Raw genomic sequence first — 23660 nt, 5'->3', positions numbered from 1 at the left:
GAGTATTTAATTCAGCATGGACTCCCCTGGTGGGAACCGCCTTGTCGTGGTGGGGGGGCTTGCGTGTCCCTGTGACCTGGCGAGCGAGGCTAGAGGGGGCTTCGGCCCCTGCTCCGCCCCTCTTGGGGGGAGAGGGCTACCCATGCTAGTAAGGTCGTCAGTGAGGGACCAGACTAAATGGTTCCCGGAGTTAGGTTGCCAGTGTGAGTCAACAGTGCCGCCCGCCAGAGGGATCACCTTCTGAGGTTGTCCTGTGTTGGATGGTTGGGTGTCTGGGCTGGGATGCACTGGGGAAGGGGGTCTTAGCTCCTCCGTGGGCAAACTTTCGGATCATGTGGGGCTTCTTTTTAAACTGAGAAGCACCCATGGGGATGAGGTACCTCGCTCGCGGCAGCCAGCGGTCGGTCCCCTCGTATTCCCGGTAGGCGGTTGCTCCTTGCCCCTGGAGCCATTTATTACTAACCCATTCTATATGGATACAAACACTGAAAATACCATTGGTCCTCGAGGGGAGGTCGACCAGACCCTCGAGACGTCACCCTCTGGTCGTGATGGTGGTTCTTTGCAAGTGCAGGCTGAAGCTCGCACTCCTGCCGCTGCTACTAAAGATGCTGGTAGGCCCCGTGGGTCACCTATCAAGTCTTCTGAGATTTCTTACAATCTGGATATGCTTAAGCTGATTAATGTGTTTACATCTCTTTCCTACCGTGCCATTCACTCTCTTTTCAAACCGTTTGGAACAGTTGTTCGTATCCATCTAAGATATGATGATGACTGTAGGTCCAATCGGTGTTACATGACCTTTACTTCTGGTAGTGCTGCCAAAGCCGCTTTTGAGGCAAGGAATTCACTTTCTCTAGGGAGGCCAACTGTACTGTTGAGCTGATCCGATCAAACAACGTAATGGATTGTGAAAATGACTATAGCCCCAACATCTTTGATGATGCTGAAGAGCAAGTTCCTAAGGTGCGCCACGCCCCCACACCTTACTGGTTTGTGACGTATTATAGAGAAGGGAGAGGAAACTTCATCCACGCTGCTAAATATCTAGAGAAAGAAATTGGAGTGCTTCCTGAGGGTAACCTCAAGAAGTATGGTAAAGGAGTTTTAGTTCGAGCAAAGGATCTGACACAGGCCATGATGTTCCTCCATCTATCTTGCCCTTCTGATGGCCTCTTTGAGACCATCAAACCTCATCGAACGTTCAGTTACAGCAAAGGGCGTGTCTATAATGAGGATCTGTATGCTTTTTCAGAAGATGACATTCTTGATTTGTGCCCTGATAATGTCCAGCGAGTATCGAAGATCAGAGGAAATAGCAACATGATCGTCTTCACCTTTTATGGTTCTTATCTCCCAGAGTGTGTTAAAATTGGCCCTCTGTCCCTCCAAGTAAAACCTTTTGTTGACCGTCCCCTACAGTGTTACTCATGTTATGAGTTCGGTCACGGGAGGATTAACTGTACAAATTGTTCCCGGTGCGGTCATTCCTCTGCCCTGGACTCACACCCTACTATTGAGTTTGAGTCGGTTCCCTATTGTTTTTACTGCAGGGAGGCTCATTCCCTACGTTCTCGACAATATAGGAGGTACCGCCTTGAGCAGGATATTCTTCAGTTGGCTAACTCACAGTTCATTAGCCTGGGTAGTGCCAGACGGGAACTTCTCTTTAGACAAGAGATGGATGGTGGGGCTAAGACATATGCCTTCTTCCTCTGCCCTAATTCTTCCAACTCCACATCTGGTTCGGCTTCAGCACCTTCTCACCTTCCTCAACCAACAAAAGTTTCTTCCCGCTCTCTTCCGATTGCTTCTTATACTGTTCCTGTCCGGAATAAGTTTTCCGTTTTGTCAACCGTGTCAGATAGGCCTTCCACAGCATCCTCATCTGAAAGACCGGAATCATTAACTACAAGAGTTCATGCCGCTGAAGTCCATGCCCCCATGGATTCTCCAACAAGAAAACCTAAAATATTTAAATTGCATCAGAGGCACCTTGGACGTTCATGTGAAACACTTGACTCAACAGGCATTCATCCTAGCCCGTCAGTTGTCTCTGCTGAATCATCAGCTGCTCGCTCTGTTGAGTCCTCGGAGTCTACAATGACAATCACACACATACGTTCTCCAACTAAGCAATTTCCAAGTTTTCCATCTCGGTCACACCAGAAACGTCCCCAAGGGTCTACCGAGTCTCTTGACTCAACGGACGTTCCGCCTAGCAAGATTCCTCTGGGAGTATCAGATGGCCATCAGCAGAAGACACCCAATTCATATATAAAACCTGCCCCTAATCGAGAGAATTTATTAAACGCTGCTAGGCCTGCTTTTTCTTCGGAGTCCTGTGTGCGAGTCCCAGCTACTGCACCAGGTACTTCAGCACGAGTGTCGGTCTCCCTCTCTGGTGGCTCGTCAGGGTCCTCGCATTCCTGCAAAACTGTTGAGGTACCAAGTAAAGTTGGCACCAGGAGTCCAATTCTTGGACTCCCCCAAAACCCCACACTAAATAGTCATCTTCAAGTTCCCCCAGTGGAACTGTCAAGGTTTGCGTGCTTCCTGGGAAGAACTGCGTGTTTTGATCTCCCAATTCTCTCCAGGGAGCATTTGTCTCCAGGAGACGATGATGGGAGACTCTGTTCATCTCAGTCCTCCCGGATATAGAGCTTTTTACTCTAATCTTCCTGATGAAGGCCACCACGGTGGCACGGCAGTACTAGTCAGGGATGATGTGCCTTGTAGCAAGATTCAAATCGATACTCCACTACAGGCCGTTGCCATCAAAATTTTTAGAAATCGATCCTACACGGTGTGTAGTATTTACCTTCCACCCAGTGTTCCTGTCGAGATGGGGGATCTCGTTCGTCTAGTACGTGATCTTCCGTCTCCCTTCCTTTTATTAGAGGATTTTAATGGTCGCCACCCACTGTGGGGTGACGGCACGGCTAACCCCAGAGGTGTTTTACTTGCTTCTTTTATAGAGGAAGAGGGGTTCGGGGTTTTAAATTCAGGGGATATGACGCATTTCCATAATCAGACCGGTACTTTTACTGCCATTGATATTTCTCTCTGCTCTTCAAATGCCCTCTTAGATTTTAACTGGCAGGTCTTGCCACATTATGGCAGTGACCACTTCCCTATCATAGTGGAGTCTACAGCGTTGGAACCAATGTCTCGTCTTCCCCAGTGACACTTAGATAGGGCTGATTGGGAGCTTTTTACAGAACTTAGTTCACCTGATTACTTGATAGCTGATTTTAGTAGAACTGGCGAGGCTGTAACATATTTTACAGATTTATTACATTCTTCTGCTCTCCAAGCCATCCCCAGGACATCTGGACATTTTCCCAGACATCCTGTCCCTTGGTGGAACAGTGATTGTTCTGCTGCTGTGCGGGTGAAGCGTTCTGCCTTCTCCTATCTTCGGCAGCATTGTGGGGACCCCCAGTGCTTGGATGCCTTTCGACGGGCGTGAGCTCATGCTCGGCGGGTCCTAAAGAGTGCACGGCAAGAGTCGTGGAAAGCTTATGTCTCCTCAATTACAACAAAGACTCCACGCACACCAGTGTGGAATAGAGTGCGCAAGATATCTGGGAAGTTCGCAGCCCCTCCTCCTCCTCTCTTGTCCCATGCTGGTGTGACGGTGGCTGATCCTAAGGTGGTTGCTGACATATTTGCTGATCACTTTGCTAGTGTCTCCAGGAAGGATCCTACCTCACTAATGGCACAACGTCGCCGAGATCTGGAATCCCGAGGTGTTAACAATGCTTCACCCAAACCATCTCTGAGCTTAAGATGGCTCTGTCTCAATGCCATGATTCATCTCCGGGGCAAGATGACATCCCATACTCCTTTTTACATCACATGCATGGTGGGGCTTACTCACTTTTATTAGACATTTATAATTTAATTTGGAATACCGGTGATTTTCCCTCTTTTGGGGGTATTGCAGTAATTATCCCCATCCCAAAGCCGGGGAAGGATCACCAGCAGGCGACCAATTACCGTCCCATCTCCCTGACTTCCTGCATTTGTAAATTGCTTGAAAAGATGGTCAGTACCAGACTTATGTGGTAAAGCACATAAGCAATCACTTGTCGCCTGTACAATATGGTTTCCGGAAAATGCAATCCACGACTGATGCTCCTTTATCCTTGGAATATTCCATTTGTGAAGCATTCGCCACTAATCAGCATCATGTCACAGTATTTTTTGACCTAGCGAGCGCATATGACACGGCTTGGTGCCACGGAATTTTACTTCATCTCTACGAGTTCGGTCTCCGTGGCCGACTCCCAACTTTTATTCGGCAGTTTTTATCCCACCGATTTTTACGGGTGCAGGTCGGGGGGGTGTTGTCTGAAGCTCGTCCACTTGAAGATGGCGTGCCCCAAGGAAGTATACTTAGTGTCACACTTTTTGCCGTGGCTATAAATAGTGTCATCAGTGTACTTCCGGACGTAGTTCGTGGTTGTTTGTATGTGGACAACCTGTCAATCTCCTTCTCAGTGGCAAAGATGCCTTTAATTGAAAGAAAGTTACAGTTGACTATTAATAGGATTTCCCGGTGGGCTGATATTCATGGATTTCGTTTTTCCGCCTCGAAGACTGTGGCCATGCACTTTTGCCTCTTCGTGGAGTTCACCCTGACCCAGACCTGTATTTTTATGATAGAAGAATCTCTTGTGTGGAGGAGACTCACTTTCTGGGTCTCATATCTAACAGACAACTGACGTGGATACCACATTTTCGTTACATCAAGACAGCTTGTATGAAGGCTCTGTCACTTCTGAGGGTTCTGGCTCATACCTCTTGGGGAGCTGACAGGCAGACACTCCTCTTGCACCGGTCTCTTGTCCTATCTAAACTAGAATATGGATGTGAGGTTTATGCTTGTGCTACGGAGGCTCGCCTTCGTGTGTTGGACTCTGTACACCATGCCGGTGTTCGCCTGGCAACTGGTGCATTCCGAACATCTCCCATTCCTAGTTTACTGGTCGATGCTGGCGTCCTTCCATTGGACTTATGCCCCCAATCCCTACTATTAATATGCTGGTACAGAGTGCACCATCTTCCAGAATCTATTTCCTGCGTAGCAGTGTCCGGTGATTCACGTTCTTTACAGTATATTGCCCGTCTGAGCTTCCCTAAGCCTTTCGGGTTCAGGGTTGCATCTGTTATGGAGGAGTTATCAATACCTTCCTTTCCCGTATGTCCCCACCGATTTCCTAGGATCGGTTACTGGGATTTTCCGGATGTGTCTGTCTGCGGCCCCGCTATTACCAACAACCACTCTTTACCACAGTGTCAGTCCCATGCTCTGTTTTTGGAACATTCCTCTACACATTCTGGCTGCACCCCAGTGTTCACTGATGGCTCAAAGTCAGATGCTGGAGTTGGGTATGGTGTCGTGTTCCCCTCCTTCTGTAGGGGCATTAGCCTCCCTAGGGTTGCTTCCGTTTTTACAGCAGAACTAACTGCTCTTAGTTTAGCTCTGCATATTATTTTTACTCTTCCCGTTTCGTCTTTTACAACTTTTAGCGACTCCTGTAGTGCGCTCTCTGCGCTAGAATGTTTTACACCTTTTTCATATCATCCCCTTGTTTTAACACTTTTTGAGTGGCTTTACCTACTGCATCATAGGGGTTACCAAGTTACATTTTGTTGGGTCCCAGCTCATGTGGGAGTTATGGGGAATGAGAATGCTGACAGGCTAGCTAGGGAGGTGGCCACCTGAGCTCCTCCCCAAAGCCCCGTGCCCTTTAGAGACACATTCTCCTCCCTCTGGGTGACAGTCCAGGACAGTTGGCAGCGAAGGTGGGAGGCCATTGGTCCCACCACCAAGATGGGGGAGATTACGAGAACTGTTGATCATCCCTGGACATATGCTAGTGTCCAGGGGCGACACTCAGCAACTGCCTTGACCCGTCTCCGGATGGGTCACACATGTCTTAAGCACAGTTACCTCATGTTCGGGGGTGTTCAGCCTTACTGTAATGACTACTTGGTCCCCCTGACTGTGCGGCACTTGCTGGTCGAGTGCCCGAGTCTGGGGGACCTGCGCGAGCGTTACTTCTCCCGGGTCGGGGTGCTGACTTTGCCTTCTGTCTCTCCCTGATTCTGGGAGAGTGGTGTCCCTCCCCCGGACATGAGGTGCTGTGGTTCATGGAGAAGGCTGGCATCCTCCATCAGCTATGATTTTAGCTTTTCTTTTTGACTTTTAAATAATTTTGTTTCTAATGCTCTTTTATTCCTGCTATTTTTGACGGTTTTTATTGCTTTTAATATTTTTATTTCTCTTTCTGTTTTTATTTTTTCATTGTGCCACAGTTTTGCTTTCTTTTAACGTTTTGTAGCGGCGCCATATGACCGCGATGTTGCAGCGCCCATCAATCAATCAATTCAGCATGGACAACTCTCTGAAGTGGAAGTGTTACATACAAGCACTATTTACCTACTCAACCTGATTAGATTTCATTAATTGAATAGATTCGCTTGGAGTGAATAAGAACAGAAAATTGGCTGCAGATTCATAGGCTTAATCAGCTTAATGGTTATTCTGTGGGCTGTCATGCCTCAAAGAGCCTAACCCAGTAAGTAAACCCTGTATAGTGAAAATCTAGGGGAGCTTCATTGCTATAACACAATGCTGAATTTTTCTTTGCAAATTATAAGCTGATTATCAAGGCAATTGGCTGAAGCGCTGCGGAAATGTGCAGCTGTTAGGTTTTAGTAGACCATACTAATTTTACACCAAAACCAAGTTAACCAGGCTGTAACCTAACTGTGAAGGCATTAATCGTGGGTCTGTATATTGGTATCTTATTATTTCTGAAGAATATGAGTGTTATAAAACAGTTGCTTTATAATGAAACTTAATCCTTGTCACAACATTGTTGACACATGGCCAGTGGCATATGCTAAGATATTTGCCTTGGACACGGGTGTCTGATGTCCTCTTTGGCGTATAATTCGTGATGACCCAGTATGTATTTCTGAGATCTTTAAAATTTAATATAATAAGGATTCAGTATACAGCTGGTAGGTGGCTTATGGTGCTTTATATCGCTTCTTCCATATTCATTTATGTTTCCTGCTACACAGGGTGGCACGTACAGAACTCTTGAACTCTGCCGGGTGATTTCTCGTGCGTGTGAGTAACGTTTCAGTCATCGTTAGCAGTGTTTACCCTGCTTTTTTATTCATTTCGTACTTCTCACACCCAAATCCAGACTCACTTCCAAAGCAGGAGACTGAGCCGTCCTCGAAACACAAAATACATCGTCAAGTGAACCCCTACTAGAACACTATATACGGACCTCCCATCTAAGGCGCTGACAAGGAGCTTACGCACGGTGAGGCTGCTCAACCTACGTGGGGCGAAGCAGCTTTGGCGTCCACCCACAAGCCAGATCTCCTCATATTTGTTGCACATCGCCATGGAGAGGACCCTGATCCGACCCTGGGGCGCAGGTTCCCTACACGGTTTATGTATTGTACTATATCTATAGGACAACCCCACAGATGCCGTTGTTTACCTATGGTCGACAGGTTTGCATGGCTACACAGACCGGGGTTATGCATCGCCATTAACAACAAATACGACTTTTGGTATTATTCTCCCTTCAGCCAAAAACTCAGTCCAGTTTTTTAGGGAAGTTTTATAGTCAGACCTCACCAGTACGAACTCCTTTGTGTTCTGTGACACTTCCATTGGAAATTAAAAATAATTGAGATATAGCACTCTTAAGCAGCAGATGGATACATTGTTGGTGTCCTTCGTCAACCTCCCAGCTTCCTGTGTTTTAACTTCCCAATACCTGTGCTGAAGGTGATGCCACTACCCAGCATCTTCAAATGTAACCATTCAGGGGAGTGAGTCTCTGTACGTCATTTATTCGAACTGTAGCCAGTCAACGATGGAGTTACTCCAGACAAAGTCTGGGTACCTAATCTTCCATGTCAGTCTGCTATGGTTACTCCTTGTGACAGGTGCTCCCCCACTGCTGCCGTCTTTTTCCAGGAATGTTTTCGAAATGATGGTGTCAGCATTGACCCTGAGGCTGAGGACAAAGTTAAGATTTATGTTGGTTCTAGTTTGGATTCAGCTGCTAACCTCAAGGTTAAAGTGGGGTCAAGGTAGGTTAATGTGTAAAACGGCTGGTTGTTATGCATTCAAACAGGTCTGCCTTAATAATACCCCAATTAGGTTAAGAAATATTTTCCCCTGGATTTTCATTTGGTTAGCGCGACTTCCATTTGCATTTCCGTCGTAAATGACAAGCCCTGCCTTGTTTTTTCCTCACCGCAAAACCCAGTTTCTCACAAGTCCACCATTACCACTAGGAACTGGGGTGGGTGACATACCTGAAAGTGCTCAATTCCACTGAAAATGAAAGTTAAAATAACACGAATCCATAAAAAAAGGCATGGGGAAAACTCGTAGATTGATCGTTAAATGAGATTATGGGCTAAACCGAGATAATTATCTAACACTTTCGTTATTTGATTAGGTTTATTAAAGTTACAGTTTGTATCAGTGACATACAAGAAATCATCAAGATGCATTAAGCACAGTACGTTATTGAAAAACGGCGAAACAAATTCTTCAAAGGCACTTAGAACACGACCCTGAGTCCGGGAACTCGTCTCTTCGCAAACATCCTGCGGGTAGTGACTGACTCCTCTTACTTTTCTTTGTCTTGCCTCTCTGTTTTAATGAGTCAGACTGACGAGGGTAATCTTCAAGGAGATGCAAGACACCTCTTAAAAAAAAAAAAAAAAATGATTATATTCATTGTGTACAAGTGTATAGTACTGCGTTTTCTAGTATGAAGAGTATTCCCCTATAAACAAGGAAAATACTACCATTTAAGGGATAGGTTAGCTTAGAGTAAGTTGTGTTATTAGCATAAAATACTATAGGGTACCTTAGGTTAGGATACTTTAAGTTGGGGTAAGCTATTTTTTTTATTTTCGGGTAGGTTTAAATAAATCAGCGCTGACAAGGGTAATCTCGTACAAAAATGACGTTTTAAGGTGGCCTCCCACTGTCTTCAGCGCACCACAAGGTGGCGCCCGTCTATTCGAGGTCTTTTTATATGGTTTTCACCCTTTTAAAAGAAATAAAGAACCCCAATACCAGAAAACGCACTTCAAAGACTACTCAAACAATCCTACGATGGGCTTTAGTAAAGAAAAAATAAAGAAAACTGCAAAATAAGGTAATCCTATGTATCCTTCAAGATTACCACTTACATTTACATAAACCCACACAATACAGGATGTTATATAATATGGAGCATTATACTGTGTAGGAATAAATCGTGTCTGGTAGCAGAAATCGGTTTAATCTCTTCAGCCTGATGGCGGATTCTCCATTCTATTTATGCAATTTCCTAATGATTTTACTTAGCTTGGGAGAAACAACGAGGGGTAAAAGGGTAAATGAAGGCTATGTATAACATCGGCAGCTCGAAAATTCTTTTAAATCCTGAGTAAAAACGTCAAGAAACAGTAAGAATATTGGGAAAAAATGTCTCCGGAGTGAGGTGGTCAATAGGTTTGCTGGTGAGGGAGTATTCATTTCCTTTTCACCTCCCATAGATGGCTCTGCTGCCCAAGACGGTCCTGTCTTAGTACAACTATTCAGGCTGGCCCAGAAATCTCCATACACAGAAATAATTGTCTCCAGTTAGTACCTTTATTAAAATACCAGATGTGTTAACTCGAGTTCACCTTGAGTGAGAGAGGCGCATCCGTATGTGTTTTCAAAGTAATGACAACCATGTAGAAAACGTTTTGTGAAAAAAAGTAAGTTTGTACAAGTAAACAAACGTGAAAATTTTCCCTATGTATGAAACGTGTGGACCACCGTGTAGTTGGTTAGCTTTTAATTGCCGGAAGTTTTCGTCCATTTGCAGCTTATTTATCTTAGCTCAGTGGCAAATGAGGATACTGCTTTTCTGCATCCAAGTCCATAGCACTTTTTCGTGACTATCACCATATTCTAGACTAACAAGTTGATTCTAATGTTGTACGCCATATATTTGGCACATCATTGTGACTAGCACCGTATTCTACAGTTAATACTATGGTTTTATATCTTTTTTATATTGCCTCTGGAGGTAATACTACGACTTTACATCCCTTCCACAGCACTACCTGATTAGCATCATGTTCGTTTTAATTCTACGGGTCGTATGCTTAAAGCTTAAATCGCAAAGTGGAATGCAAACCCCAATTACCGAAGGTCATTTATTGAACACCTGTGGCTATTAGGTATGATCAGCCTGCATCCCATATTACAGAATGTAGTCAGCAACCACACAGGATGGCCAAATACGTTTCATCCTCATCTCGTGCAGCAGAAACCAAGAATTGATCTGTATCCTATATTGCTATATTTTTTTATATGCTCTTCTCTGCACATAGGCTTCACAGCTTGCTCTCAAGGCCCAGTAGTCCTCTTACATACCATACACCTCTGCATGTCACCACTTCGGCGCTAACACCCACCGTCCATATTGAATACATGCTAGGGCTGTCTCATACAGCGAGGGTATTTTTGCGACATGTCGGTGGGTCTTCTGGTAGATCAGTAAAGTCTGATTTTCAGAAAATCAAATCCTTAAACTGTTCCCTGCCCCAGCCGAGATTTGAACCTGGATCCGGTAGGACTGCAGGCCACCTCTCTACCGACTGAGCCACCGCCTCCCCCATACAACCTTTCCATATCACCTCCTCTGTAACTCGCACTATATTCTAGTGTTATGACTACCATTCTACATCCGATCAAAAGTATTTCGAGATTAGTGCAGTGTTCTGGCGTTTAATTTTTGTTACAGCTCAGCATTCAAGAAGGAGAGATGAAAGTTTTAGGTCAACTGAAAATAGATAAAGTATAGAATCTCAGCCTCCACGTTGGGGAGGTGAGTCAGTCATAGTGGGTTGCAGCCGAGGCACCTTATGGTTGAGAGAACCGTTGGTGGATTGGTTAGCACATCCAGCTTGCGGCTGGAAGAACCAAAGTTCAATTCTCAGGCCGGTCAGACGATTGAACTAAGTTTGTTTTCCTCTAGACGCTGTTCACCCAGTGTTGCCACACTTTTAGATAGGAATTATCGTACCCGCCCTTCAAAATTATCATTTTTCCGTTGGAATTATCGTACATTATTAAATTCTTTTTTATAGTGTTTAATAACCGAAGTATTTTAAGATTGTCGCTGATACCTTGGAGTATTTACTGACAATTTACCCATTATCTTCATAAAAAACGTAATTCTACAAGATACTGATGTTTACTTTGGTGTATATTTATCACTTTATTTTGTATCAGAATTAGGTCATACCATGAAAATCTCAAGTATAATAATATATTCATATCCTCCATTACAAAAATAATGTTACACGAAATACCCTTTGTGCCACTCTAGAAAATCAGTCTGACTAGCAGCAGAATGCGGTCCATTGAACTTTAATAGATAACTCTTAGAAATGTACTTCCTCTTGCAGATGATAACTCAGCAAAACCATAAAAGAAGTATTTTCAGTGATCATCTTTGCATTAGTCCATAAGATCACTCATCTGTCAAACTGTGGAACAACTGTGCATGATTAGCTATGCATGCCACAAAATTTACTGCCATGCTAGCTTTCAACCCAAAATTATCGTACAACCGTACGATAATAGAAAATGGTATCGTACATCGTACCAGAGGTAATATTATCATACATATACGATAATTATCGTACATATGGCAACACTGTGTTCACCCGGCAGTGCAGGTGGAGACTGAAATGTACGCCGATTAATGCGGGACGTGTGTTTCACAAATACTTAACAGTTTTATATGCTTGCACCAGTCACCCTCGTGTTGACGACAGGCAGCAAACTACGTTTTTTTCTTCCTATGCTCGAGATTATTAGTCCTCACGAAAGAGGTGGTGAAAGCACAGTTTCAGCTTTCTCGTGCTAAAAAAAAAAAAAAAAAAAAAAAAAAAAAAAAAAAAAAGAATTCTTCTATTGTCATACATAATATTCAGAAGAGAGTTATACAGATTTTATTCGAACCTGGCTTAAAATTGCCATCTCTCCATTTTGAATGCCGAGTTGTCACAAGAGTTCAACTGTCAAATACAGGGCTGGTCACGAAGTGCTGTGGAAAAGATAAAAAGCCGTATTATTAACTTTTTCTGCCAGTGAACTGCGTGAAATAAGCTGCAAAAGGACGAAATTGGGGCCAAGTTAGATTAAAAACGTTACAGTCTTAAGACAATGCGAGAGTTAAATTAGCCACCATGAACCATATTATGGAGAGAACAATCCTATTATTCCATTCTCAAACTGATCGGATCTTGAATTTGGCTCTCTATTGTATTTTGTTTTTCTCTTGGAGGGAACTGTTACTGCGGGCTCATGGCCTTTGGTTCCTTCTTCCTCGCATAAAAAAAAGAAAAAAATCCACCAGTCATTACATAGTTTTACTTAGATGAGTGTGAGTCACAGCAGCCTGAGAAAGCTCATACAGAAACCATAAACCCTGCCATGTTCGAAAAAAAATCTCGTATTTTCTTCGAGCAATCGCGGGAGTATATTAGGCTGAGAGTGATGCATGGGTAAGAGCTAAACCCTTTATTGCAGTGGATCTCCAGAGATTTGAACAGAATCGTTTCAAGTAGAGAAGCTAATTAAAGGAAGTGCTGAAATGGGCGACTCCATATGCAGTTCATTCCTCTCAACAGAGAATTGCAACATCAATGCTACTGAGTAACACTCGGATTTCTTTTCCTAGTTCAGAATTCATTTAACTTTAACTTTTCACTAATTTCATCAATTCCCCCTTCGTTTTTTTTTTTTTTTTTTTTACAGTTATTATTAGTTATTTCATCCATAAAGTTGAAATTACTTTATTTTTGTCCCACCCTCACTGTTGTAATTACTGCAGCTGGGAACGTATGTAAAATATTCTATTTGTTAGCTGGTTTTTCATATAAGCATAAAAATTTTTATTCAGACTGGTCTCAAATATTAATCTCGTGACCATCGTTCTTACTTTACTGTCAGTAGTATATGGGGAGTGAATAAGTAAATGCCTCATCATTGGCCATTACTTCTTCCTCTTTTCACGTCCCACCCCTTTTTTTTTCTTACCTTACCTCACCCCACCCCTTGGGTGGGAAAAAGATCCGGGATGACGATGATGATGATAAATTATTTATTACCGCTGTAACTACTGATAGTTATTTTCATAATTAATTATTATTATTATCATTATGATTACTACTACTACTACTACTATTACTACTACTACCATTACTACTACTACTACCACCACCACTAGCACTACTGCTTCTGCTACAAATGGTCGTAGTAGTAGTAGTATTAGTGGTGGTGGTGGTGGTGGTGGTAGTAGTAGTAGTAGCAGTTGTTGCTGTTGTTGTAAAAGTACAGTTGTAGTAAAGAGTAAAAGTAACAGCAGCAGCAATGGAGGTAGTACTAGTAAAGTCGTTGCCGTCGTCGTCGTCTTTGTCGCTGTCGTTGTCTTACAAGTAATCAAAGTAGTTGTTGTTTTAGTCGTAGTCCGAGTCGTTGCCGTAATAGTGGCCGTTGTCGCAATAATCGCGTTAGTAATAACCGGCTATAGTAGAAGTTGTGGCAGTAGTAGTAGTAGTACAGTAGTTATTGTTTTTCTTGTTGTTGGAGTAGTAATCGTAGTCGTAACAGTATTTGTAAACGTCAGCATTATATTATTATTTAGTGTCCTTTCTTGTCCACTCCTCCTTCCACTCTGTTGGTGTTGTCTGCAGCTTCTGTTATTCTTCCCTCCCATTCCCTCTCCCCAATACGGCTTTTGTCGTCTGTGTTTTTTCAACTGGTGTTTCCCTTTCCTCGTCCTCCCCTCGAAGCATTTATTATTTTTATTTTATTTTTATTTCCTTTGTTTCTCAGTTGTATCCATTTATTTCTCCATTTTCTTTGGGTACGGCTATCTTGTATGTTGCAACATACTCTCTCTCCCTACAGTGCAAAGTAGCATTATTCGTCAAGGCTGTACTTAATATCTTTAGGTAATTTGTACTGATTGCCATAGGATACACTATACTGTGTACTAAAATCGGGAGGTGTGATCCATACTTTGTATAAAGTCTGAGCCTAATAAATATATGTCTGTGTCTACGTCTACGTCTGTCTGTCTGTCTCTCTCTCTTCCCCGGGGACCCACACTCCTAACTTTATGTTTAAGTTGCCGCAGGAAAAGTTCTCAGGAGAGAGAGAGAGAGAGAGAGAGAGAGAGAGAGAGAGAGAGAGAGAGAGAGAGAGAGGGGCAGAGGCTATGATGATTTTATAGTGTATAAAACATCATCGTAATCAAGTGGTTAAGGCCGTGGCTGGAGACAGTATACCGCCGCTACTATTCGTCTAATTATAATACACAACTTTGGAATATATTGCATTCATACACGTGGATATACTGTATGTTATAAGGAATAACGATAACATTTTTCATGTACCCTGAGAGTTATACAGTGCACCATTGACGTATTTATTAGACAGGAAATTTAAGTGAATAACGTAACTGTCATTCGTCACAAACCTGTTGAGATCAAAAGAAATCTTGTTTGAATACCATGACATTGACTCATTTTATCTTTCATTAAACCAGCTCTAATGTACTAAACAGTGATGTCTTTCAGGGAAGAATTATAAATTACTAGTTTCGGGAGCTTCAAAGCGTTTCGGTAAATGTCCTTGGCGTGGCGTAGGGTGAGAGGATGAAAGATATGTTGCATGGCGTGGTGTGGTGTGGTGTGGTGTGTGAGGGTGGTATGGTATGTTGCGTGATGTGGTGTGATGTGGTATGGTGTGAGAGGGTGGTATGGTATGTTGCGTGATATGGTGTGGTGTGGTGTGGTGCGGTGTGGTGTGAGAGGGTGGTATGGTTTGTTGCGTGATGTGGTGTGGTATGGTGTAAGAAGGTTGTATGACATGTTGCGTGATGTGGCGTGATGTGGTATGGAGCAAGAGGGTGGTATGGTATGTTGTGTGGTGTGGTGTGGTATGGTGTGGTGTGGTGTGAGAGGATGGTATAGTATGTTGCGTGATGTGGTGTGGTGTGGTATGGTGCGAGAGCGTGGTATGTTATGTTGCGCGGTGTGGTGTGTAGGGTGGAATCTTGTGGTGTGGTGTATGACTTCGTTAAAATCGTTAAAGACTACGAGAGTGATAGGGAAAAATGGAAAGAGAGACTCCTAGAGCTACTCGCGTATTTTAAAATTATATTAGCGTCACATCAGATACTTCCATTTTGCGTGAGAAATTTGAGAAACACTGGAAAGCAGTTGGCCCGGTCAGAGCCCCACAATAAGTTAGCTGAGGAGAAGCGTTTATGTATATAAATTTTTGCGGCTTTCGTTATCTAGACTGTTTTATGAAATTGCTACTGTGTTTATATCGAATGTTAAAGATTCTCGGTTACATATAGTATGGGATACGTTATGGAGAATTACATGCATATAGGGTTACTTAGTTAAGCATCTGGAGTAGGCTACCAACCACTGTAAAAACGCATTTGAAAATCAGGAAATATTAAGTTTACCAAACGATACGATGCTATGATATATTGAATGAAGGAAATCTTAAGATCTGAATATCAAAGCCAACTAAAAAAATAAAGATCCTTGCATCTGAAACAAGAAGCGGTGCCAAGGCACAGCAAAGGCGCCCCCAGCAATCATACTAGCGCTGACGTATAAACACAACAGGATATCAAGTAAAATGTCACGTAACAAATCTGGAGTAGATCGAGTGAAAATTGACGAGTTTATACCCATTTGAAATTTTAGACCTGACCCATTTGACATAGACCTCTCTGCCCCTAACTAGGGGATGACACTTCTGATGTAATGAGCATGTTATATGATGCAGATTTGAAAGATGCATCTTTAGGTTTTGGTTTCATGTTGATTTAACAAATTTGAATGGAGCTATGCCGAAAAAAAAACTATTTTTTTTTTCTTTTTTTAAATTTTTTTGGGCCTACAGCCTGGGCCTTGGCCCAGTTTGGTCCAAAACATAATAAGGTGACCAGAGTCGTAGCCCATCATCCCTGTAATTTAGTCAAAATCGCACCAGTAGTTTTCGCGTAAAGTTGTTAACAAACAGACAGGCAGGCAGACAAACAAGCAAATTAACAAACCGAGTGAAAACAATACCCATCCCCGAGCCCGTCCGAGTCGGGGAGGGGTAATTATCAACAAGGTTATATATATATGTTCTCGCATAAAGTTGTTAACAGACAGACAGGCAGGCAGACAAACAAGCAAATTAACAGACAAACTGAGTGAAAACAATACCCATCCCGAGCCCGTCCGAGTCGAGGAGGGGTAATTATCAACCAGGTTATATATATATATATATATATATATATATATATATATATATATATATATATATATATATATATATATAGACGATGAGACAGCCAGCAAGCCATTTCTATACTCTGTCTTACATGAGAAGGATGATGTTTCATGTGTGAGAGAAATGTATGCATGTAAAATCGTTGGAGTGTATGCAGTATACGCAAGGCCTTTATTTCCTCTGCTTGTGTATGCAGAGCAGAGCTGGGTTTCGGCCTGCGTCAGAACGTATTCCACTTGGCCTTGAAACCTTCCCTGTCACTGCCAGTAACTGCAGTGAGGTATTCTGGGTGGCATAAGATACTTTATCATTATTATTATTATCTTTTTTTTAACATGTGTCCCCACACTTTTTTTTATGCTACTGAGAGAAATCATGTCAGTTCTAAAAATATGGAAATAACATACAGAAGAACACCACAGTGTAATCTGCATAATAAATTACAAAGAAGTTGCTGTGAAGTTCTCTATGCAAGTTAGCATCAGGCTAATATACCAAGAGATTGGATGAATTATTAACGCAGAGAGTATTGCCTCATTCCCAATCTTCCCCTAGAAAACTATCTGTAATATATGACTGTATGCTCACGTATACCCAGTTATATTGCAAGGCTTATAAAAGTGGTAGGGGGACAAATTCTGTTCTGTCCCCCTGTGGCGGGGGGGACACAATCTGGCCGCACTATGGGGTGGTACTACTACTCTGCGGCCAGGTTGTGTTAGAAAGAATACTGCCACCGAATTCCCTGCCTGTCGTAAAAGGCGACTAAAAGGGGCGGGGTGAGGGGACTAGGGACCCCCTCCTTTGTTTTTTAGTTCCTAAAAAGAGACAGGCCAGAGAAAGGGACTGGGGATGGAGTTATCCCCGTACCCTGAAGATTGGGTCTATGAATGTGCGTGGATGTAGTACGACTGAGGCTAAAAGGGAGGAGATTGGGAGAATGTTTGTGAGAAGAAAGTTAGATGTGTTAGCTTTGAGTGAAACGAAGATGAAAGGGAAGGGTGAGTCTATGTTTGGAAGTGTGAATGGAAGATTGTCAGGTGTTGACAGAGGAAGGGCAAGAGAAGGTGTGGCCTTGTTAGTGAGTCCGGAAGTACAGCAGTGTGTGATTGAATGGAAGGAGGTGTCATAGAGACTGATGTGGGTGAAAGCGAAATTTGAACGTGAGTTGTGGGTGTTTGTGAGTGCATATGGGCCTGGTAGTGAAAGGGATGAAGAAAAGAGGGAGTCTTTCTGGAATGATGTTGATGAGTGTCTACAGAGTTTTGGAGCGAATGTGAATGTGGTAATGATGGGAGATCTGAATGCTACAGTGGGAAATGTAGCAGTTGAAGGTGTGGTTGGTATGCATGGTGTGCCTGGAAGAATGAAAATGGGGAGCGAATGATAGCGATGTGTGTTGAGCGAGAGATGGTGATTGGAAATACGCTGTTTAAGAAGAAAGATATTTATAAGTATACATGGGTGAGACAGGAGGGTGGAAGGGTTGTTGATAGAGCTTTGATGGACTATGTGGTTGTGTCTAGGAATGTAATAGGAAGATTGTTGGATGTGAGAGTTCTGAGAGGGGAGGGTGGAGGTATGTCTGACCACTACCTGGTGGAGGGAAAGTTAAGAGTAGGTAAGAGATGGGTGAGAGCTAGGAGGGTTAGGTGTGGCAGGGAGGTTTTGAAAGTGAGTGAGTTGGATAAAAGAGAGAAAAAGATAGAGTATCAGGAGAAATTGAAAGATGAGTGGAACGCAGTGAAAGATCGGGAAAATGGCAGTGTGGAGGAGGAATGGCAGTTATTTAAGAGTGCTGTGGTGGGGCATGCAGAAGAGGTGTGTGGTGTGAGACGTGTGGGTGGTGGTGTAAGAAAAGGAAGTGAATGGTGGTGCAAGGAAGTAAGTATGGCTGTGGCTGAGAAGAGACGTGCATATGAAGTGTGGCTGCAGAGGAAGGATGAGATGTCATATGAGAGGTATAAGGAAAAGAGAAATAGGGCGAGAAGGGCTGTGCGTGATGCTAAAGTGGCAGCAGATGAGAGGTGGGGTAGGCAGCTGACGGAGAATTTTCAACAGAATAAGAAAATGTTTTGGAAGGAGGTGAAAAGGGTGCGAAAGGGAGAGTCTGGGAAGGAAGAACGAGTAAAAGCACAGGATGGAAGGATGTTAACTGAGATGAATGCAGTAAGGAAGAGATGGGCAGAGTATTTTGAAAGATTGTTAAATGTAGAGGAGGAAAGGGTGGCTGAGATTGTGGTGGATGGAAGGGTGCAAGGAATAAATGTGTTGGGAGAGTTGAATGGTTCTTTGATCACGAAGGAGGAAGGGGAGAAGGCAGTAAAGGAGACAAAAACAGGGAAAGCTGCAGGTATGGATGGGTGTGCTGTGGAATGCCTGAAGGGTGGTGGAGTGACTATCGTTGACTGGTTAGTAAGATTGTTGAATGTGTGCTTTGTGAAAGGTATGGTGCCAGTTGACTGGGCAAGTGCTTGTGTGGTCCCGTTGTATAAAGGCAAGGGTGATAAGTATGAATGTACTAGCTTTAGGGGTATAAGTCTGTTGAGTGTTGTAGGTAAGATGTATGGTAGGGTGTTAATTATGAGAGTTAGAGAGGGTACAGAGGGAGTGATTGGTGATGAGCAGTGTGGCTTTAGGAGAGGGAGGGGATGCGTGGATCAGGTGTTTGCGGTGAGACAAGTGTGTGAAAAGTATTTAGCGAAAGGCAAGGATGTGTTTTGGGCATTTATGGATTTAGAGAAAGCGTATGATAGAATTGATAGGGAGGCTTTGTGGACTGTTTTAAGAGTGTATGGACTTGATGGTAGGTTACTAAAAGGGGTGAAAAGTTTTTATGTAAATAGTAGAGCGTGTGTAAAAGTGGGAAATGCTGTGAGTGATTGGTTTCCTGTGAGAGTGGGGCTGCGACAGGGATGTGTGATGTCGCCTTGGTTGTTTAATATTTACATGGATGGTGTTGTAAGGGAGGTGAATGCAAGAGTTTTAGGTGGAGGTCTGAGTCTGGTGAATGTTGATGGTGGAGAGTGGAATCTGAAGCAGCTGCTGTTTGCAGATGATACTGCACTGGTGGCTGATTCAGAGGAGAGATTGAGACAGTTGGTAGAGGAGTTTGGAAGGGTGTGTGAAAGGAGGAACTTGAAAGTAAATGAGAATAAGAGTAAAGTGATGAAGTGTACGAGGTTGGTAGATGGTAGGGGGATGAATATAGTTTTGAATGGCGAGTTGCTTGAGGAGGTAGAGTGTTTTAAATATCTAGTGTCACATGTTGCTGTGGATGGACGAATAGATGCAGAAGTGAAGTTTAGAATAAATGAAGTAGGAAAGGTGCTGGGAGGAATGAAAAAAGTGTTTAGATGTTGTTCGCTTAGAATGGATGTAAAGAGAAGGCTGTATGAGGGTGTTGTGGTACTGACTGCATTATATGGGGCTGAAACATGGAATATGGGTGTAGCAGAGAGGAAAAGTTTGAATGTAATGGAGATGAGGTGTCTGAGGAGTATGTGTGGAGTGAAGAGTATGGATCGAGTGCGGAATGATGAAGTGCGAAGGGGAACTAGAGTTGTTCGGGAGGTGGCTGGTAGAGTTGAGCAGAGGGTGTTGCGATGGTTTGGGCATATGGAGAGAATGGATAATGAGCGATTGGTGAAAAAGATAACTAGATCTGATGTGAGAAGTGTAAGGCTGAGAGGAAGACCACGAATAGGATGGATGGACAGTGTGAAGAGAGCGCTGGATGCGAGAGGGATGTCTGTTGAGCAAGGAAGAGTGGCTGTGCGTGACAGAAATAAATGGAGAGAAATTGTGAATGAATAAGTGATGACGCAGCCCTGAGAGGATATTCTCCTGCATTTGGTCCGATTAGCTATTTCAGGTCAGGTGTGGGAAAGGGGATGAGTCTGTTATGATGTGGCAAGGATAAACCAGCTCTGCTGTCGGGCCCTGCTGCGGATGTCACTGATTGCGTTGCGCAGTTGACCCTTGTGCGGTGTGGTGCGGTGAGGATCTGTCCGTTCTCCCCTTTGGGGCTGAGATGCGAATGAATGTGTTTGAATGGATGAGTAAATGGGGAGTGTGTCGTCCTGTCTCGGCTACCTCCCTTTCCTTGGGGGAAGCAGCCTAGGTATATATATATATATATATATATATATATATATATATATATATATATATATATATATATATATATATATATATATATATATATATATATATATATATATATATATATATATATATATATATATATATATATATATATATATATATATATATATATATATATATATATACTCGTATATAGACGTATATAAAGTGGTCATAAGGCCCCTGTATTTTGCAGTTTTCATTTTTTTCCTTTATAGAAGCAAATCATATGGTTCTTTGAGTATTTTCTGAGCGCGTTTTTAAGTCTGGATCTTTTTCATTTCTTTTGTATGTCGTGAATAGCGTTTAAGAAGCGGTCTCTGTTTACACTTCCCCACGGTGCCTAAGACAGACGTACGCCATTTTGATTGCGCCGAGGACAGACGGAGCTATTTTGCCACAAAATTATTGCTGATTTATCCAAACTTTACCTAAATATTCGTAACTTAAACAGCCTAATTTATCCTAGCCTAACTTCATGCTAACCTGACCGAAGTTCTCCTATCTTAACCTGTTTCCTTAGATATCGTATTTTCCTTGCTTAGTGATGTATCCTCTTCATACCCGAAAACACACTTCTGTGCACTTTTACAAGTTCACTAAACCAACTGAAAGTTTTTTTTATTTTATTTTTAAGAGGTGGTCATGTCTTTGAAGATTTACTTTTGAGTAGGCTAATGAAAGATACCAAAAATAATATTTGCGCTTACATAGCAGGGTGGCCCATACCAAAATGTTTCCTTCATGTTTCACAATGTCACGTGTGAAGGGATGCAATAGTTTTACAGAATTTTAGATGATGTTCTTTAGTCTTGTCTTTTTGCAGCATATTTCCCGTAGATGTGTGGTGGAATGAGACAGTACCACAGCGCCACGTCCATTTCATAGTAGGTATTTGTGACGAGTACCATATCCTAGTACTTGTAGTAAACAATTGTTAGAATGTCAAGAAGAAGAGATGACTATTATAAGACAAGAAAAAGTGATATAAATATGTACGGCACTGTATTATCATTTCCAGTGCTGGCTGGTTGGATTGGGCTTGTGTGCAGTTTCAAGCCGAATTAAAGTGAGGCGAATATAATTGTTTCAATTTTCTTCTCGGTGAGGGTCGGATGGTGTGAGCGTGTGTACGGTCAGGGAAAGTTCCGCATTACCCACTGTTCGGATCATTGGTGGTCGACGAATTGTCGCGAAGCAGCAGCCAGGCCTCGCTGGTCTGGTAACTGAATGGGAGAGAGGGTGGCCGGGGGTGGGAATGGTTTGGAGAGTTGTTTACGTAATAGTACCAATAGCCAATGATAATGCGTCCGACGTATTCTCAAAGTCCAAATGCGGTATGCTGTTTGTATAGTATCACATTGTTCTCTGAGTCTGTCTACATTACTGCATATACAGGGTGTCCCGGGAGGAAAGTCACCTATTCACAGAAATGAAAGATCAAGTCATTGTAAGTCGGAAGTATTCTATGGTGAAATTCTTTTAACCCCTTGGTTTAGAAGTTACAGGATTTTAAATACGAAAGCCCTCGGAGGGGGCCAGAGGGCGGGCGGGAGGTAGGGAGGGCTGCAATGGTGGGCGTTGCCGTCTTGAGAGTGTTACTTCTTATTCTCTCTTGGGTATTTAACTTCTCCAGGATGTTGATGTGATTACACATCAAGATTTTCGTAAATAAGATAAAATGAAGCTCAAGAACGCGGGGTATCGTTGTAACAATTAATAACTAAAACATAACGAACTCAAAATGGCAACAGCGATCAGCTGGACATTTACAGTTTCGTGCCACCCATCACTCAAGGCAGAGGACGCTTAGCTTAGTGCGGCTACAGTACACTTGTCACCGTGTCACGCCTGTTGCAATCCCGCATACGTACAGTAACATTGAGTATGCAGACATGGTCTTCATTTACGGGCTCTGTAACGGGAGTGCCAGAACTGCTGGACACGAATACGAAAGAAGATATCCAAACAGAAGACATGTAACTCCCAGAACTTTTTACAGAGTTTACCAGCATCTTCGAGATCATGGCTGTTTCCCAGGAGTGCATTTGTCATCAGAGAGAGCAGTGCTTCATGACAGAGATGACGAGATTATTGCTGCCGTAGAACAAAGCCCTGGGATAAGCACAGGAAGAATTTCGTGCCGACTTCAAGTTCCTCGCATGAAAGTGTGGAGAACACTCAGAAGAGAAGGACTCCATCCATACCACCTTCACAAAGTTCAACACCTTCAGCATGGAGATTTTGAAAAAAGACTGGACTTCCGCAGATGGATACTGGATACAAGATCACTCCCAGCCCTGGAAAATACATTCTCTACACGGATGAAGCCATCTTTACTCATGCAGGAATGCACAATGCCCACAACGAACACTGCTGGTCAAAGGAAAACCCATATGAAAAAACTGAAAGAAATTTCCAACACAGGTTTTCCCTCAATGTGTGGTGTGGCGTTGTCGGTAACGTCCTGATTGGCCCACACATCGAAGATCGGCTTAATGGAGATACCTATGCCACTTTTTTTAAGACATGAACTGCCGTCACTGCTGGATGATGTACCTCTAAGGTCACGGAAACACCTCATTTTCCAGCATGACGGTGCTCCTCCACACTACAGCAAGCAAATTAGGGAACACCTCAAATAGTCATCCCCTAACCGGTGGATAGGGATAGGAGGAACACGCCCATGGCCAGCCGGATCACCAGACCTATCACCTTTGGATTTCCATCTCTGGGGACACATGAAGACACTGGTGTACAAACAGAAAGTCAACAGTAAGCAAGAACTTCTTGAGAGAGTAATGGAAGCTGCGCAGCACATCCAGAACAATCCAGAGGTTTTGCGGAAGGCAACACACTTAGTGCTACAGCGAAGCAAGATAATGCATTGAAGCAGACGGCAGTCATTTTGAACATCTCATGAAATAAAATAACAACCCTCCTTTCACACACACACACACACACACACACACACACACACACACACACACAAAACGTCAACCATCAATGGCAAGTGGCTACACACTCCGCAACGTCCAGCTGATCGCTGTTGTATATGGAGTTCGTTGTTTTAGTTAGTAATTGCTACAACGAT

The sequence above is a fragment of the Coenobita brevimanus genome, chromosome 90, assembly GCF_032717465.1.
Source record: "Coenobita brevimanus isolate Jiangsu-jjx chromosome 90, ASM3271746v2, whole genome shotgun sequence".
In the NCBI taxonomy this organism is placed as follows: domain Eukaryota; kingdom Metazoa; phylum Arthropoda; class Malacostraca; order Decapoda; family Coenobitidae; genus Coenobita; species Coenobita brevimanus.
This window is presented reverse-complemented; position numbering follows the sequence as displayed.